Source organism: Pteronotus mesoamericanus, unplaced genomic scaffold, assembly GCF_021234165.1.
Source record: "Pteronotus mesoamericanus isolate MK-2021 breed Mesoamerican mustached bat unplaced genomic scaffold, CSHL_Meso_final scaffold_174, whole genome shotgun sequence".
In the NCBI taxonomy this organism is placed as follows: domain Eukaryota; kingdom Metazoa; phylum Chordata; class Mammalia; order Chiroptera; family Mormoopidae; genus Pteronotus; species Pteronotus mesoamericanus.
In genome coordinates this window covers 38,572,389-38,592,433 of record NW_026555309.1, presented here as the reverse complement: position 1 = coordinate 38,592,433, position 20,045 = coordinate 38,572,389, and the positions used below count along the sequence as shown (strand labels likewise).

Genomic DNA, 20,045 nt, shown 5'->3' with positions numbered 1-20,045 from the left:
ACAGCAGAGTCAAGAAGACCCAGGACCCGCCTATACCACCGCAGGTTCGCAGAAACACAACACGGGGGACCAGGGGCCAGGGGGTGGCCAACAAAGTGACCTGAGAAACAGGGAGAGGGGCCTTGAGGGATCGAGAATTCGAAAAGCAGCTACTCTCAGACTAAAGTGAAATAGTACAAGAGAGGAGGGTGCGAGGGCTTGGGGGGAGATGATTCAAAATCCCAGGGCAAGCAGCGCACTGTCCGGAAAAGAAACATAATCAGTGTCTACTGCTTGGATGGGCAGGAAGGGCCACCGGCAGGCACACTCACACAGAGGCTTTTTCCCCATCTTTCCACTCATAGACGGAACGCTGCAGGTAAAGCACAGGAGTTCTAACTATGGACGTGGAGAGGATAAGAATGTTACATGCCTCGCGAATGTGAAAATATAGATGCCAGAGGAAGCGGGGAGGGAAGACCTGGCACGCTGCCGTCGCCACAGCAAGGGTGAGCCCAGGACCCTGGGGGGCGCCCAGATTCAAGGTCTAAGTCAGTGGAGCCTATTATTTAGAGATACCGCCTGATCCCCACCCGCTACCCCCTTCCCTCTGGGAAGAGGGCTAAGGGCAGGCAGGGAGGGGGTGGGGCATCTGGCTCTTCCACATAAGCCCTTCGCATTTGATTTTTTTAAAAATATTTTATTGTTTATGTTATTACAGTTGAACCACTTGTTCCCCCTCCATCCCCTCCACCCATCCCATGTGATTTTAAATGTGCATGTATTATTCTGAGTAAAAGCCTAATTCTATTAAAAAGGCATTAGACTCTGAATTCAAACAGGTTATAAGCAGGAGCTTCCTACTTCAATGCTCACATCCCTCTCTCTTCAATATGTTTCAAAAGCTGTGTCTAAATAAAGAGTGTTGTCACTGGGACAGGCTGGTAGCCTGTTGGGAACAAGCTTTCTCAACAGCCAGACCCAATCCCAAATCCCCACCAAGCTGAAGCAACTTTTAAGTGCACATCACTCCAAGCATCTTGCTTATGCAAGCAAGCTGGGCAGGAATGCCAGAGGTGGGTCATACTCTATACGCCACTTTGAACATAAAAGGCATCTAACTGTAGCCCTGGCCAGATAGCTTAGTCAGAGTGTTGTCCTGGTATATCATGGTTATGGGTTCGATCCACAGTCAGGGCACAAACAAGAATCAACAAATGGATGCATAAGTAAGTGGAATGACAAATCAATCAGTCAATGTCTCCGTCTTTGTCTCTTTCTCTAAAATCAATCAGTCAATAAGTTACCAATTGTAACAGAAAAAAATATACTACATGGGCTATTACTTATTTTTTTGAAAGGTTTTATTTACCCATCCTTAGTGGAATAGAATAGAGGGAGAAAGAGGAGAGAAACTTCAATTCGTTGCATCTCATACATGCCACCATCAGGGACCAAACCCACAACCCAGGCAGGATCCCCCGACCAGGAATCGACCCGGCAACCTTTCACTCTGCAGGATGATGCCCAACCAACTGAGTCCTTCCAGTTAGGGCTGCTTGGGCTTTTAAAGCACTTTCCTCCTTTCCTTGGTCTTCTTGCCACAGGCTCCTTGCCCCTCTCCTATAGCAGGAAAGCCCTAATCGCCAAATCCAATCATGTTGCTCTGGTTCAAAATTCTTCCTTGGCTCTCCATGAGCATCTCCAGGGTGGACTTTATGCCTAGCTACCAGCCTCCTTTAACTCGGTTCTTTTCCTATCCCTGCCATTGGCTCAGGAAAACAGCTCCCAGGGTTCCCAGGCGGAGCCAGGCTCCCACCCACCTGAGCCTTAGTGCCACCTGCCCGCAGTGCCCTTCCTTCTCTTGACTGGCCAATGAGGGCGGCATTTCCACTTCTCAGATTCAGTCCCAGTCCTGCCTCCGTGGGAATGCTCCCTCACTTGCCTGGACAGATTTAACACCCTCTAATAATCACTGCTTTTATATTCAGTTTCTTCCCCTTTCTGGTTCCCCAAAGACTGGGCCCCTCCATCCTGGTGTCTCCAGGTCCTAAAAAACAGCCACTATGAGAACAGTTAAAACAACCAAGACTCAGTGAGTTCTTAAAATGGGTCAGACAGTATTCTAAGCCCCTTATATACACTATTTCATTTAATCCTTACAACGACTCTACGAAGTAGGTACCATTACAACGTTCATTTTACAAGCACAACAACTGAAGCTCAGAGAAGTTAAACAGCTTAACCAATACACACAGTTAATCATTGGCAGAGCCAGGATCCAAACCCAGGCAGCATGAGGTTTGGCAGCATAAGGCAAATTTTCTAGTAGCCCCATTAAAAATAATAGAAAGGTCCCGGTCTGGTGGTTCAGTTGGATTGTTGTCCCATACAGCAAAATGTTTCAGGTTCAATCCCCAGTCAGGGCATGGAGAGGCAGCAACTGATTCTCTCTGAAATCCATGCCTCTTTCTCTCTCACTCTCTCACTCCCTTCCTCTCTCTAAAATCAATAAACATACCTCAGGGGAGGATTAAATAAAAAGAAGAAGAAGAAACTGGTGAAATTAATTTTAATAATGTATTTTATCTGCCCTGGGTGGTGTGGCTCAGTGGATTAAGTGCTGGCCTGCGAGCCAAAGGTCGCGGGTTTGATTCCCAGTCAGGGCACAGGCCTGGGTTGTGGTCCAGGTACCCAGCTGAGGGACTGCAGGAGACAAACAATTGATGTATCTATCATACATCTATGTTTCTCTCCCTCTCTTTCTTCCTTCCTTCCCTTCTCTCTAAAAATAAATAAAATCTTTAAACAAATAATGTAGTTACCTAATGTATCCAAATCTTATCATGTCAACCATGTCAACACGGAATCAATATAAACAATTATTAAAGATTTTTTTCATTCTCTTTTCTGTACTAAGACTTAGAAATCACGTGCACATTTCACACTCATAGCACACTTCAATTTGACTTTTTCACATCTCCAGTGCTCAATAGTCACGTACTGACTGGACAATTCAGGCCCAGATGCAGCCTGAACAAATCCCAACTTCCCTGGGCCTCCATGTCACTATGTTAAAAGTGAGGATCGTGCAGCATTATTTACAATAAACAACATACAGAAGCAACCTACATGTCCATCAGTAGACAAATGGATAAAGACGGTGTGGTACATGTACACAATGGAATATTTTAAGCCACTAAAAAAGAATGAAATCTTGCCATTTGCAGCAACATGGATAGACCTAGAGGGTGTTGTGCCAAGAGAAATAAATCTGACAGAGAAAGACAAATACTATATGATTTCATTTACATGTAGAACCCTAAAACAAACAAATGAATAAACAAAACAGAAACAGACTTATAGATACAGAGAACAACAAGCTGATGGTTGTCAAAGGGGAGGGAATGGGGAGATGGGTAAGCATTATTTTTTAATCTTAAAGTTTTTTAAATAGTGAGGATAGACTCATTCTCTATGCTTTCTTTCACTATCAGACACAGTTCCACAACCTTTCATGAATCATAACAGCACACACCTGCACAGCCCTGTTCAGGTTATTCTGGACAACCATACTTCCTCTAGTTCTTCAAGAAATGTCCCCAGAAACTGAGGCTCAGAGAGGTTACCTGCTCAGCCCAGACCCACCAGCCTGCAGCAACCAGAACTCAGGCTTCCTGCCTACAAAACCAGTTCACGCGTCTTCACTTACTGCTTGCTAAGTGCTTTGCTCAGGCCACCCTAGCAAATGGTGTCTTCTTCCCTAAGGGAAATAATACACTTCCCCTGGGGACACAGGCAAGTCATTGGAATTTAATGAACTGTCTGTGCATCAACTTTTAAAGACAGGCAATCCTGCACCTTTCTCTCATTCCCGGGCAGGGGAACCTCTGGAAGTCTAAACCACTCAACAGCTGGGAGACATTCTCACCCTTAAAAAGCATAATTTATGACTCCAACAACAAAAACTGTCAATCTAGGGGGAGGAGGGTACAACTTGGCAGCCATCAATTTCTTGGCTGGGAGGGAGTGTGCGTTTCCCCGGTGCCCCATGACCTACTAGAGTAGATGGCCCAAACCTGCCACTGTCCCACGCTCACTGATGCCGTCCCAGCCCGCACAGAGGTGTCCTTTCCCCATCGCCCATCAGGGTCTGCAGGAAGGGCGAGGACTGGATGGGAAACCTCATTTCTCCTCTAAACACGGATGGATCCCCAAGCCGGCTGAACTGCAGGCTCAGGACAAAACCCATGGGAACAACTATACCACAAACATCTCTAAAAAGGGCACAGGTCCAAACCTCAAGTGCTGGGCCCTCCCCTTAGAACCGTTCTCAACCCAGTGACATTCCAGCGGGTGAAAGAATGTGGATGATCCTTGGTGCTGCCAGATGAGACCAGATATGATCGGCAGTGCAAGAACAAAAGGGTGTCTGATGTTTAATCCCACTTCCGCCACTTCAGCTGAGCTTGGGAGACTTCCTCTTACTGTCCTGTGCTCCTGAGGGCTGAGCAGGGCTGACATTAATGAACTTCTCCCAAGTGCCCCAAGCTCTTCCTCACTACTCAGCTCAGTCACCTGCCCGAAGCCCTGAGGTAGGTAGAGGTTACTTGTGGACAGGAGCGTATACCAGTGAAGACGCGAAGATCCTAAAATCACGCTATCAGGCTTCAACTCTTGGCTAAGGCCCTGTTACTGACTGGTAATATTCTGCTTCCTTGGCAAGCTGGAGGGCTCACAGGTGTTTATTTACTATTATGCCTCATGACTGGCCTATAAATTACATCTATTCTTTGATAGATATCAGTGGAGTACAATGAACTAATTGTTGAAGCTATGTGACATTGGCTCACCGATTTTGTCACACCACAAATGTTTGCTAGTTACTTCTTTTTCAAGAAGCGCAACTCCTGAAGAAGCCTTTGAAAGTGATGTGATAAGTCGAAATGTCCAGGGTGGGGGCACTCTGACCCCCGCGATGCTGTTGACCGTAGCATGAGCAAGTACATACCTGCCCATGGTGAATCTTTGCCAGAGACCAGAGTGCTGGGTGTTCCCCGCCAGCACTGGAAAGTGAGGTAAGAGCATCAGCTGATTGAGCTGCTGAGAGGATGTACGAGATGACACACGTAAGAGCTGAACTGAGACACCAGCCCTGGGGTAAACACTGGTCACTGGAATCCAAAGGATGCAGGCTAAAAGCAGTTCAGCAACGGGCCAGGACATGTGCTCTGCCACTTCGGGCTGGATGGCCCAGCTGAGTTTGGTACAATGTCTGAGCCTCATACCAAAAGCACAGGCAACAAAAGAAAAACTAGGTAAAGTGGACTTCATCAAAATTAAAAACATCCCTGCATGCCATGGCCAGTGTGGCTCAGTTGGTTGAAGCATCGTCCCATACCTGGAAGGTTTCGGGTTTGATTCCCTGTCAGGGTGTATATGAAAGGTTGCAGGTTTGATTCCCGGTCCGGGTACATATCATCCTTGGTCCAGGCGCGTATAGGAAGCAACCAATCGATTGCTCTCTCCCTCTCTCCCTTCCTCTCTCTCTAAAAAACAATGAAAAAAGTGTCCTCATGTGAGGATAAAAATTAATTAATTAGTTAATTAATTAATTAAAATAAAATACCTATGTGTCAAAGGACACACTGAAGAGAGTGAAAAGAAACAGAAAGGGGCAAAATATTTGCATATCAAACACCTGAAAAGGAGTGAATCTCTAGAATATATAAAGAACTCTTACAAGTCAACAAAAACAACAACAAAAACCACTCTCCAAAGAAGATATACGAGTGGCCAATGAGCCACTCAGAAAGATGTTCAACATCACTAGTCATTAGCGAAATGCAAATCAAAACCACTATGAGATACCACTTCATTCTTATTTGGATGGCTATTATTTAAAATAATAATAATAATAACACAGAGAAGGTAATAAGTGTTGGCGAGGATGTGGAGAAATGGGAACCCTTGTGCATTGCTGGTCGGAATGTACAATGGTACAGCTGCCATGAAAAATAATCTCGCAGTTTCCTCAAGAAATTAAACATAGGAATACCATACATATGTTATTCAATTATAGCTATCAATAATACTAAATTATATTGTGCTATATTATCATCTCAGTGCATACTTGCTCTTACTCTGAATCTTTCAAAGGCAAGGATTGGATCTTCCAAACTATGAAAACCATGGACCTTGTTCATCCACCCCCACCCCCAGAGCCTCGCACAGTTCCGGGCACATGTTAAGGTCCTACAGTTTCCAGCCAACCATGCCCTTACTGGCTTTTCTGCCCACCATGCTCAGAAAGATAATGTGATGGAAACGCTGCTCAGAATGGGCTGGGTATTTTCACTAGAGGAGTTGATTATTTTGTTTCTTTAAGCAATTTTGCCATGATAGCTCACCGTCAAAGAAAAATCTAAACTCGTGCCTGATCCCCAAAGCCGTCAACAATGGCTAACCAACTGAGAAGCAAAAGTCGGGGACCTGGCCAGAAACCACAGCTGCTTAATAGCTCACCAACACCTTTCCAGCCCAGCAGAATACAGAAGGGCTGGTTAAAAAAAAAAAAAAAAAAAAAAAAAAAAAGGCAACAAGTGTTGAAGTGGGGCGGGGCACAACAGGAAGGAGGAAAGGAAAAGAACAGTCTAGAATCTCAGAAATGATTACTTTTCCAGGCACACACAGCCAGTCCCAAAAGCATGCAAGGGACTCAAGAAGCAATTCAGAATAACACAATGTGCAAACAGCTCTGAGGGGAAGAATGTTAATACTGTGTTTGCCAGAAGTCGTTGCTCACGTGAGGCATTCAAGTCCATAAAGCATCCCCCACGGCAGACCAGCTCCCTGCCAGGCACCAGGAGCCACAGAAGAGCATGTCACGTCTGGAGGAGTTTGTGCAATGGGGACAGCCATAAGCAGGGGTTGCAAGCTGCTGGCCCTGGGGGCCACATCTGGCCCACATGTGTTTTGTTTGGCCTGTGAGTGTTCTTTAAGAGTCTGAATCGAAACATCTGAAAATCAAGAGAGTAACATTTTTAAAAAACAGATATCTGGCTCCTCTTTTAAAAAAGAAAAAGTGGAAGCTTTGGCAACAAGGGATCTACTTTCTGGCATAGGTCAACAGGGAGAGGGGGCAGGGGCTGGATCTAAGAGCAGCCACCCCCTCCAGGAAGAGGGCAGCTTGTTTGTCAGTCCACTCACTTCCTATTGCCCTCTCTTGGGCCCACCTGGTTCATTTACATAATCGGCTCATCCTCCTAAACAGAGGCATTTGCCAGCCCTGACTGGCACACGCAGCTGCAACACAATACAAGGGGCTGTGAGCTGTGACCACTGAGAAGCGGAGTGCTTGGAGGGGAAGGTCAGATGAGGTTAAGGAGGAAGAAGGACTGCTTCCTGGAGGAGGTGACCCAAAGCTGAGACATAATGCATAAATAAGAGTGAGTTAGGAAAGCAAGTGGAAAAGAGGTGGAAAGCTGTCCCATTTCCCCCACTGGGCACTTCCCTTCCCGTGTGAGGCATGAATGTTAGAAATGAAGAACCACAGCATCCAAACCTTCAACATTATTCAAGCCCCATATTCGGCAGTTGCCTCTGACCAGACATGCCTTCCTACTGATCCAAGCCAGAGACATCCAAGGGCAAAAGTATACACTCAGCCTTTAGGGTCAGTGAGCACTGGGTTCTTCCTTATCTCAGCTTCACCATTCCCATTCCCTGGGCCTTTCAATCAAGGCTCCCTGAGGGCCTGTGAAGCAGCAGGTACTTGAACTAATAATCGGAAGCCAGTAAAAGCTATTAAGTCCTTGAGTTTCAGGATCTAGTTTGCCCCTTCAAAAGCTCGCTCTCTCTGGTCAGGAGGAGGGCAGGAGTGGGAGCAGGAAGACATCCAGGACCTGCGGGGGTGAGGGGTACTCCCGGGGTTGCGGGGGTGGTTCTGGCCCGTGCAAGGCCCGGCCTTACTGCTGGGCCAAAGATGAAATAGCTGCAAGGGGGTCAGAAATCCTTCAGGTATTAAAGGTGAAAACCTGAATGTGCTGTCTAAGTCATGGCTGCCAAGACAATTTCCATATGTCGCAATTACTGAAATAGTGATCTCCTATTGACCCCAGCACCCCTTACTTTTAAAAACAAAACAAAACAATCCCCGCCCCCCCAAAAAACCTTTCCTTTTTCCTTTTTAACAGAATAAGTATGTGGGGAATGCCTCTGATTGAGAAAGCACGTGTGGAATGTCTAGAGAAATGATAGGGAAGAGATCCTGCCTTTGACCTACCTCGAGGCCGGGTGTGGGGAGGGAGGCCAGAAGCGACTCATGCCAGCCGGGAACTCGGCACAGTGCAAAGCAAGGGCCTTTCTATTCCCAGAGCACAAGTCTGGGAAGCTGTCTCCTCTTAGGTGTCCTGAGGCAAAGGCAGCCCTGCGTGGGGGAAGAGGACGCGATGACAATGAGAAGCATAGCCCGCAGGAGGAAGCCGTGGGTCCCCAGCGCCCGGAGTGGCGACCAGGCCAGGGCATTCTGGCCTCGCCCCCTGGGTTTTTCATGGACCAAATGCATTCCTCTGTTTGGTAAAGAGTGAGGCACCACCAGGGTTGGAAACCTCTCAGTGGGAGGACTGGCTGAAGCGATCCCAAGGCTGCTGCTGGCCCAGCTGGATGAATCATTACTTAAGTGGGGCTGTGGAATCAGCCCTGTCACAATAAAGGCCGGAAGGGGCCTCTGTTCCTACTGCGGCTCTGCCATGAATTCCAGGGGACTTTCCACACAGAGGGCCTTTTCTTTTTCCTATGTCTTTCTGAAAAGAGGAAAAAGCCAAGCGTCCAGAAAAGGAGTAACTGGTGCATTCGCAGCTACATTAACTAGAATGTTCTTTAGACTCCAGGCCGGCACACCGTGTGGGACAGATGTCTCTGAAATGCCACTCTCCTCTCGTCCTTGCCCCTGTTCTCACCTCCAAAGCTTCTACGGCCTGCTGGGTAGAGTCCAAGCACGTCTGCTGGGTTTGGAAGGCCCCTGGCTACCTCTTTAGTCCCATCTGGAATCCTTCCAACTCCCCCCTCCAAGCAGAAGTCCTTTCTATCTCCAAAATAAATATTGAATCCATCCTCTTCTCTCTTTCTCCACTGCTAGAGCCAGGCTCAGGTCCCCATCCTTAAGTGCCACAACACAGCTTCCCAAAGAGCCTCCAGCTTTCAGAGTCAACCATCGAATCTGTTGTTTTCCCAACAAAAAGGTCAATGAAATCAGGCTCCACCCACTTAGCAGTTTCTAAAGGCTAGGAATAGAGCTTAGGGCCCTCCAGGACCAGGCACCTGCCCACCCTGGACCCCATCCTGTGTCTCTGGTCCCTGGGCATTCACTGCATTCCATCCACAGGAGTCTCTTGATAATATAAATGCCCCAGACTTTCTCCTGTCTTGGGTCCTTCCCTCAACCTACTTTTAAAATCAATTTTAAGATCCTAGGATTTACAATCATGAACATGTTGCCATATGCACTATCAGTCTGTTATCCTTTTCAAAATATGTAAGTGGTACATGTGTCTATTCTGTCCTTTTAGAAGCATTAAAGAGAGCCCTGACCAGTGTGGCTCAGTTGATTGGGTGTCATCCCCCATAGCGATAGTTGCTGGGTCAATTTCCAGTCAGGGCACATGCCCGGGTCGTGGGCTCTGTCCCCATTTGGCGTGCATGAAAGAGGCAACCAATCCATGTTTCTCTCCCTCTCTTTCTCCCTCCTTTCCCCTCTCACTAAAAATAAATAAAATCTTTTTTAAAAAGCATTAAATGGAAAGCTAAAGTGACCTTTCACCCTTACCACCAGCCCTATTCCCTCCTCCCCATCCCAATGATGACTGCAAGTTTGACCTAAAGCCTTCCAGCCCATTTTTTAAGGTTTGCATCCATCTCTAAGTATCCTTCAGTAACACAGCATGAGCTGTGAATTCTCAAGGTCACCTAAGAGTAGGCTACACAGATGTTTTCAATTTCATTGCATGCTGCCAACTGGTCCCTCTAGCTCGCTAGCTGAGTCGGGGATCCTTTCACCCAGCCTCGCCAAGACTTGAGTCAGACTTCCTATTTTTGGCACTTTTTAAATTATGAAAATGTACCCCTTGGAAACAACCCAAATGCCGTTTAACTGAAGGATGGGTAAAGAAACAGTGGTATATCCATAGGACAGGCCGTCCTCCGCAATCTAAACGACCAAACCACCACTATCTGCCACAGCATGGAAGAGTCATACATGACACTACGTGCAAGAAACCAGACTAAAAGGGCTTTGTACTGTATGATTGATTCCATTTCCATGAAAAAGGCAAAATGGTAAGGGAAAACTAGGGGACGTTAGAAGTAGGGGGGGAGACTGACTACAAAAGGGCAGGAGGAAAGTTTGGGGGGTGATGGAGCCGGTGGTGGATGATGGCAATGATCACGCAACTGTGTTACGTGGCTGTATGCGCCCCTCGAAACGCCAAGCACTGCGCACTGGAGGCAGGGCGAGCTCTACTGCATGGAAATCAGACCCCAATGTACCTGAATTTATTAGCGAGATTCAAAAATCTGTCACATGCCCCCTGCATTTTGCTTTCTCCTTTGGAGAACTGCTGGCTCATGTCTTTTACCCCCTTTGCTATGAGGTTGTGGCTTTTTGTTATTGACTTTTGGGAACTCTTTCTTCTGCATTAGTATAGGCTTTTTTGCTTAGAAGTGCTTTTTTCTTTAATATGTGGTCATATCGTCAATCTTTTCCCTTTATTTATGTTTTTCTTCTTCTCTGGTTAACTTCTCCCAAGTCTCCATGTCTCATTCAAAGGCAGGATTTCAGTGTGAATCCCCTTGCTCCAAGTAAACTATCCTCTCACATTATTATTCTGTTTCTCATTCTTTCATATTCCTTATGATAATTACATTTGTGCACGTGTTTGCCTCTTTGTCTCCCCACTAAACAGTAAGCTCCTTCGGAACGAGTTGCATATCTGTTTTGATCACTACTGAATACCTTAGACCTAGGAGAGTGCTTGGCATATAACAGGCATTTCACAAATATCTGCTGGATAAATAAAAGTAAAGAAAAAAGTCATACAGGTGCATATGACACATGTATAAACATATGCCTAGCATGTACATGTCTATACTAAACCTAAGTGTTAACATGTCAGCTTATCCTGGACAGCAACAAACATTACATGTCTCACCAAAAAACATAGCTTCAGTGTAAATCTCTTAAGCCACAATATTTACGTAAAACTCAAAATATTGAGGGTTCTGATGCAGCAGTCCTATCCCTGGGGATTTATCATAAAAAATGAACTGAAAAATAGAAAACTTCACAAATATAAACAGTCTATTATGATCTAAGCATCCAAATCAAAAGAATGATTGAGTAAACTGGACTGAATAATAAAATATTACCTACCCAATAAAAATAACATGGCCAAAGTATGTGTAGTAATATTCGGAAATGCTTATAACTTGAGGATAACTAAGAAAAGACAGGATTCAAACATATATGCCATAAGTGTAATTGTCTTTTTAAAGCAATAATAAAGATAAAACAGTGGTTGTATTTAACTCAAGGAATAACATTTATCTTTTTTATAGACTTCCCCCCCAGAATTTTAAAGATAAACTTGTATTTCCTTCATTTGAGGAGAGGTAGTTTAAATTCCTCTAGTCACAGTTCTGCCCTCCAAGAGCCTGGAATCCCCAACTCAGGCACCTCCTAGCATCAGCCAGCCTGAGTCCGTCATCTTTCTGAATGTGCGTCTGGGAGTCTGCACCTAAGTTACAGTCATTGGAAAGTGCCCAGAGTGTGCAGGGCATCTGAAATAAATGGCTCCTGCCTGGTCTTTAAGGCTCTCGAGAGTCCCCACCCTCCAGCCCACCTGGCTGCCTTGCCTCCCCCAACCCCAGCCACAGTCCCAAGGTGCGGGGCCTTCACCTTCCTGCTCCCTGTCTGCAAGGTGGTCACTGAGACCAGAGACTCCTCCCCCATTTCCCTCCTGGGCAGGGATTCTCAGCCTCACCACAGCTGGCTGCCCTGTGGCCCCATTTCCCCCTGTTTTCCGTCCATCCTAGTAGTTAACAGCTGTCAGCCTCCTGCCCACGCAGGGAGCATCTTGAAGACAGGGATGGTGTCTCATTCACTGCAGGGTCCCCTGTGCCTGGTGCCCACTCATTCGATTCACTGAATGCCTATCACATCCCAGGCATTGTCCTGGAGCTGCATCGTCCAAGAGAAATAAATGTGAGCCACGTGTACTTTTAGATTTTCTGGTAGCCACATTAAAAAATAAAAAGGTTAAAAGAAACCAGTGAAATTAAATGTAATGAAATATCATATTTAACCTAACAGAGCCATAATCTCATTTCAATATGTAGTCAACATTACAGAATGTGTTCATGAATTATTTCACATTCTCTTTCTGGTACAAAGTTTTTGAAACCCAGTGTGTGTTTTACATGTCTGCGAAGTCTCCAGACTGGCCTCAATTCCAAGTGGTCAGCGGCCACATGAGGCTAGGGGCTACCACCTTGGCCAGCGCAGTTTTAGATGCTTGGGGACATGGAAGTGGAGAGTCCAGAAGCCCATGTCTGGCGGTCACGTCGGCCGGTACCAGCCTAGACCAGCCCCTGCGTTATCGGCAGGTTCGCCCTTGATGCTTCCAACTTGGATTTAGCTTCTTTTCAACACAGCAGCCAGGGTGATCATTTCAAAAGCTAACTGAGATCATATTGGCCTTCTGTTTAAAACCCACAATGGCTCCCCATTTCACTAAGTACAAGATAATGACTTTAGAGAAGCCTGAAGACTTCAGGGGAAGCCCTGCCGCACACCGCCCCGGTTTGCCCTGATCCCTCTGCCTGCCTTACTCAGGCCGCTCCAGTTCCATCTTCTCCTTCTGCTTCCCCCTCCTCCATCCCACAGGCCCACCCCTGGGTTCAGCCCCTAGCCTGGCTCTCGCCGGGGCCTGAAACAGCATCTTCCACACTGATTCCTTCTCCTCCAAGGCCGCTCTAGCGTCCGTCAGCTTCTCAGAGGAGCCTGCCTGGACCAGCCGACTTCACACTGCCGCCCACCCAGCCCCGCAGACCCGGACCCTCCTCAATATATCCCCACAGAACGAACGCGTGACCCCCAATACACTCTAACTGCCCGTGTTCATTTTGTCTACTGCTCCTTATCTGTCTCTGCCAGCTGTAACGTAAGTATCATTAGCACAGAAACCTCAGAATCTTCTGTTCCTTTCTGCACAGCCAACACCAAATCAGTGCCTGGCACACAATACATATTTGTTTAATCAACGAAAATGAATGAATGAATTGCTATAAGCCCTCAGCTTGAACACCAGAAATTTCTTTCTCACATTTCTGAAAGCTGGGAAATCCAAGATCAAGGTTGCTGCCGATCAGGCCTCTGGGGAGAGCTCTCCTCTTGGATAGGAGGAAGCCACCTTCTTTTCCTCAGTCCTCACAGGGAAAGAGAAAGCTTTCTGCTGTCTCTCCTTATACTTTTATCTCAAGGACCCCACCCTCATGACTTCATCTCTCCCCAATCACCTCCCAAATGCCTCGTCTCCAAATACCATCACATTAGAAGTCGGGTTTCAACACAGGAATTTTGGGACACAGGAATTGGTAGGACACAAACATTTAGTCCATAACAAGTATAATGGGAAAAAAAAAAACAAAAAACAAAAAACTCAGGAAGGGAAATGGGAGAAAGGGGAGGTTGCCATCTTGCGAGGCAGGCACCAAAGGAAAATCATAATCGTAATAACAACAAATACCGCAATAACCATGTATATAGAAACTACCAGATGCCAGGCCGTGCACCAAGCACCTTGCGTCTATTATCACGGCTTATCCGGTGCTAAGGGAGACTGAGCACAGGAGCAGATGTAGTTCCTGCCTGCACTGCCTCTGTCCTGTCCCTGCTCCTTCTGGGGACCACCCTGTCCCCACTGCATGGCTTGGGCTAGATGGAAACTTCAGGAGGACAGGGATTTTTGTCACTTCTGCATCTCCAGCACCCAGAAAGCCTGGCACAGTGCAACTGCTTAGTGAACGGAGGAATCCATCAAAGGATCCATCTTGCACAGAAGAGCCAATGTTAATTAGGGCTCATTACCAGGAAAAGGGAGTCCTGAAGAATAATAAATAATAACAATTGCTTTTTCCTGTCTTACTTAAGAGCTTACTTCCTCTGTGCTAAGTGCTTTGCACCATCCCTGGGAGGGAGAAGCTGCTTTCCCTGTGCAGCAGCTGAGGAAATGGATGCACAGAGAGCTTAGGCAACCTGCAAAGGCAGGGCCTGGGACGGGCGCCCTCTGGCTCTTGCCCTCCCCTGACCTACTCCTGCAGCCTTCCTGACTCCTTACCTCTTTCTTACTTCCATTAGGCAGCCTCCCTTTCGGATGCTACCTTTACACATCAAAATGTATTCAGAATGTTACCTTTGGACATGAAAGTGTACTCAGAAACCACCACTCCAAGCAGCCACAGGAAGTAACAAACCCCGATAATTATAACAGTAATAATATTAGCCAATTGTACTGACGGCTTACCATAAGCCCAGGCTCCCTGCTAACGGCCTGCAGTTCTTCCCCTAGTTCCTCCTCACGGCAACCTATGAAGCTGGTGCTTTGCCACGCCCCCCTTATGGACGACAAGGAAACCGAGGTGAAGCAACTTGTCCCAAAACCACCCAGATCGATACTGCCCTTAAGAAAGGCCTGAAGACCGATGTCCCCAGATGCCTTCTGCTGGTTTCTTCCTCTTTCTTCACTGTCCTTTTCCTGGGGACAAACCCTGTACATCCCACCATGCTGGGCTCTTTCACACCTCAGAAGACAAAAACTGTAGGCTGATCACCACTTGTTTCCTTGAAAAAGAAGCAGTTCTGACAGCCACGCGATTCAACAAAGTACCAAGGCTGGGTTAGCCACGAGACCGGTAAAGATGGCCACCCCACTTCCCCTGGCTGGCCACTGCTCTCGGTAAGTTCATGGTCCTCATATCGTAGACAACAGTATGGTGATTACCAGAGGGAAAGCGGGGTGGGGAGAGGAGAGGAGGTAAAGGGGGAGTAAAGGGTGATGGAAGGAGACATGACTTGGGGTGGTGAACCCACAATACAATGTACAGATGATGTGTTACTGAATTATACCCCTAAAACCTATGTAACTGTATTAACCAATGTCACGGCAATAAATTCAATTTTAAAAATTAAAAAGAAAGACATTCGTGGTCAACAAGGGAAAGGCGGCAGGTAAACAAACAATGCTGCTGATCAGATTACCCACCAGGTGCCAGCCAAACAACACCCCATAATGCCCCCCCAAAAAGGAAGAGAAAATAAAAGAAAGCCCATTCGGAATCCTGAAGTTTCAAAATGACTGCGAGGCCTGACCAAGTAGCTCAGTTAGTTAGAGCATCATCCCAATATGCCAAAGTTGCGGGCTCAATCTCCAGTCAGCGCACACACCAGCAATCAATGAATGCAAACGTGTGGAACAACAAATTGATCTCTCTCTCTCTCTTTCTCTCTATCTATAACTCTGCCCCCCTTCCTCTCTGTAGAAAAGAAAAAATTAAAATTAAAAATCAATCAATAAAAATAAGTAAAATAGAATCAATCAATAAAAATAAATAAAAAATGACTGAGATTACTGTGTTCTATGACCTGGCATTGTTTCTGGTTTTAATGATAGAGTTGTGAGAGGGGCCACCTCAGTCTTTGTGCTGTTAGGGTCACTGCAGGACCCAAACACACTGGGGATAGAGGCAGGTCCTCAGAACAGGTGGGGGGGCGAGGGGTCTTGGGGGTGACCTGATCATTTACAAAAAGAGAATTCTTAGCGCCAGCCACTGTGAAGGTTCATAGTACTGAAAGGCTGGTCACAGAGCGAGGCCAGATGCCTGGATGTAGAAAATGCATGCAGATTCTGCACCAAGACTGAGGCTTCTGACCTCTAGCCACGGCTCCCACTGGGGCCCCAGAGGCCCCCTTTCCTAGACCCCCAGCCCAGGACTCTCCCCACAAGGAAGCCCCCGCCTAAGACTGGTCTCACTGCAGGCAGCCTGCTCCTCCAAGGTGTTACAGGCCGGCGGCCAGAGCATGTGGCGTCTTCTGAACGGTGCTGGGGTTTATATCTGTGCCTGAGAGAGGTGGGGAGAGAGAGCCACACACTCAATCCTCCTGCTCCAGGCCCAGAGGCGGCCTTTGTTCTGAATGCCACTGTGCTCTGACTTCTAGGAGTGGGCCCAGGGAATTGGGCGGTCCTGGTCCAAACCCAGGTGACTCTGTCACTACCTGTCTGAGTGACATGGGGAAATATTTTTAACCTCTCTGAGAGGTGGGTTCCTCATCTGCAAATATAGTAATAATAACGAACCTATATCACATGACGGTTGGGAGGTTAAATAAGATAATACATCTAAAGCATTTAGAGCAGAGGTTGGCCCAGAGTGAGAACTCCATCATTGCTAGACATTTTATTATATGTGCCTCATGTGGCTGTAGGAAGCATAAGTTGCAAAAGACATGGTTGGCATGGTATACGATTTCAACATTATTACAGGAACTACTATTATTTTTATTGTTATACTTAATTACTAGTACTGTTACTAGTTAGTTGAGGCCGGAAAAGCAGAAGGGACAGAGGAGGCACCTAACAAAGAACGCATTTTAACGGTGTTATCCTCAGAGGCCTAGGATTTCCAAGGTTTTCAGGGGGCGGTGTAGAAGTAACCATCGACAGGGTTCATCAGTGGTCAGGATTATTCCAGGTTATTGCTCTCTTCCCATCCTGGGTCAGGGTGCTCTCTAGACACTGGGTATATAAAGACATCACATACCAGCATCAGGTGAAAAAATAACAAAACAAAACCAAAAACATAAACTAGGGACAGTGTCACATCCACACCCCACTATAAAAGGAAAAAACAAAATAAAAAGGCAAAGTGACCGGGAGGACATCTGACATCAAAGACACACACCGTGAAGCAAACAGGCCAATGGCTACCTCTCCAAGGAATAAGGATGTACCCTGGCAACTATCCAAGGTCCTCACTTCCCCAGGAAAGAGTTGATCTCCTTTGGCCTGACCAAATTCAGGGACACTCACACAAAGAGAAAGAGAGAAAGGTGTCTTCTTGTCCAGGAGACCCCTTAGCTGAGCTGCCCGAGCACATGTCCATGCCGGGCAGGCAGAAGGCCCCGGGCATGGTAACCATGGGCTCCAGAGCCCAGCCAGCCAGTCTTCCTGCCACTCAGGAGAATAAAAGCTAAAAGCACAAGGGATTGACTGGACAAGGATGGCAATAGCCACCAGGTCTTTCGACCAGCAATCACACACAAACCATCGGGTGTCAGATATTCGAGAACTGAGACAAACGTTCCCTCTTTCCAGCTCAGAAAGGCTCCAGCCAGGGACAGAGGAGCACACCCGACAGCATGGGGAAGCGGGGGAGGGGAGAGAGAAAAATCAATCAGAAAAAGAAACTGATTTCTTCTACTTTTCAAGAGAAGCCTGCTTTATGCAAAATTCTGCACTCAAAGTAGATACAGCAACAACAACAACAACAGAAAGTCACCCTTAACACTGTGACCATACCTCAAATGGCCACTGGCTTCAGTGGGGATAGCCTGAGGGTGGGCACTGGACCCACCCGGCCTTTCCATCCCCAGACTCACACGTGGAATCCCAGCCAGGCCCTCTTGCCAAGGCCTTAGACCACGAGGCTGTCCTTAACTCCAAGACGTCACTCTTCTCAAACACTGGAGACCAGGCCACGAGGCTCTGCCCAGCCAGGGATTCCGTTTTTTCCCTGCTGCTTCCAGAAAGGCTTTTCTCCTAGTAAATCTTACAGGAAGTTCCACTCTAGGTTCTCAGGAACCATGAGCACCCCTACTCTACTGGCTGGAGCCTTAGAAAGATTCGCTGTGACCACAGGACTGTGTCGGACGAACAAGTCTCAACTTGTCAGAGCCAGTATGCAAAATAGGCCTGCACCTATAACAAACAGCAAAGCTGATACAGTCCCCAAGTCCCCAGGGCCTCCGCCCACCCACCACACACAAACCGGCGGTTCTCCCTGGTTTCCTCCGACAACAACACAGCGCCAGGAGCTGGAACAGGCTGAGGGGGTGAGATGGGCAAAGGGGGCTGCCAGCCTCTCCCTGGGAAATATGAGACCTGTAGGAACCACCAAAACCTCGCCCTCTTCTCCCTAAAAACTCCCTCATCTTTTAGAAGGGCCTGCAGGCCAGGGCTTGAGTAAAGAGAAGAGTATTCCCTGCCCGCAAACTATCAGGGAAATTCGTGGTGTATCCACGCTCCGGACACATGCAGCCTCATGGCTGCCCTTCCTGAAAGCCTACACCAGCCACAAACACTGGCATAAATAAAAGCACAGACGCTGAGCCAGGATAAACCTAATTAAATCAACAGCCCATCCCAAAAGAATGACCCTAATTCCTCTGTGGGGGCACCCAGCAAATCTGGAAATGCAATGCAAAAGTTTCAAAGAGTTTTCGGAAATCACCTTGGGGGTGGGGGAGGAGAAGATGGTCAAAGGATGGAGGGTGTATCCTATGGGTTACAGGCTTCTCCTTTCCCTACAGGGGCCTCCAAGCCATATCTGCGACCCCACGTCGGTACTGATTGGAGATGGTCTATTTTTAGAGATGAGGTACTAAACCCTCGATCAAGTACATAAAATCCAGAATTAGCTCTGTGTACGGGTCATCTGATGTACCCAAATGCCTGGCTGGAGTCTGGTGATGAGGAGAGTGCATGATTAGCACACACATCCGTGAATCCGAAGCCCCTTCCCCGGTCCAGCTACTCACTGAGCATCCCTGTCCACAAGGCCCCCCGCCGCCCCCCACGAAGCTTGCGAGTTTCCAGAAACGCAAAGGACAGAATTCTAACTTACTGGAAGGTCGATCCAAGCCGTATCACTGGGGCCGCCAACATCCTTTCCGCGTGGAGCTCCACTCGGGGGGTGCCGAGGGGTACCAGGGCCCATCCCCGCTCGCGGCCCCTGCTGCTCCTCCGGGTCTGGGCCGCCCGGAGCGCGCACGGCCCGAGGGCCCATGTGCTCGGCGGCCGCACGCGCCCGGCCCGGTGGAGCGCGGGGCTGGCGGGAGGTCCGTGACGTCACGGTTCGCGCTCTGGGGCCGCGGGGGAGGGGAAGCGCGCGCCACCCGGCCCGCCGCGTGCGTGCGGGACACCGGCGCACCGGGTCCTCTCGGCTCCTCGCTGCCCAGCCGGCCACCCCGCAAGCCCCTCTGCCTGCTGCCCGGGCTACGCGGGCCACCGAGCCGCTGAGAGCAGTGTGCAGGCGGGGCGGGCCTGGTCCGCCGCGGGCCCAGAGGGCGCGGGGAAGGCGTGCTCCGATTCGCGATAGGGTCCCGGGGGCTCCGGCCCCGGGGCCCAGCGAGCCAGCGCCAACCCCACGGGGATGCCCGCTCGCTGGTGCTCGGCGCTTTCCGCAGTCCTACACTCCGCTCCTCCCCGCCCCCGGCGTCCTGGAGCCAGGGAGACTTCCCACTTGCCAGATGGGGGAAGGAGAGTTTAGTGACTTGGAAGGACCGAGATGCTCTGAGTTGGGAACACTTTGCGCACCAGACCCTTGGCTTAGATCCATCCTTTGGGATCCGAGTTCCTCTCTGGGTACCACTCAGCATCCGCGGGTCTGACGAGAGGGGCGCACGTACCTTGCCACCTCCCTCGACATCTCCAGCTGTCCCCAAGGGCTGAGGTTGACAAACCCGTGCAGAGGGCTGGCTGGATGCGCTGCTCCCTCCACTCGAGAATATTGAAGTAGAATCTTCAATCCCCAATAGTCTCCCCAAAAGAACGAGAGCACGCCGGCCTCCTGCGTGGGATATGTTGATGCTGCTTTCCCGACCTGAGCCCCGGGACGGGGCTGAAAGCCGCTAGGCGATAGGGAGGAGGGACTGAAAGCCAAGTTAGACTCAGACCTTACAAGGAGGTCACACATCCCAGTGAAAAGATGGACACGCAAGGGGGCGAAGCGAAGGC

General features: G+C 48.4%; 1 long non-coding RNA gene across 3 annotated transcripts in view; it reads right to left on the bottom strand.

Moving 5' to 3' along the window:
* LOC129084329 (uncharacterized) overlaps positions 1–19,132 on the bottom strand; it is a 129,717-nt gene extending 110,585 nt beyond the window's left edge. For all 3 annotated transcript variants that reach the window (XR_008530584.1, XR_008530585.1, XR_008530583.1), the window contains exon 1: positions 18,934–19,132. This is a non-coding gene — a long non-coding RNA (uncharacterized LOC129084329). The remainder of the gene's footprint in view (positions 1–18,933) is intronic.
* Between the last annotated feature and the right edge of the window lie 913 nt (positions 19,133–20,045).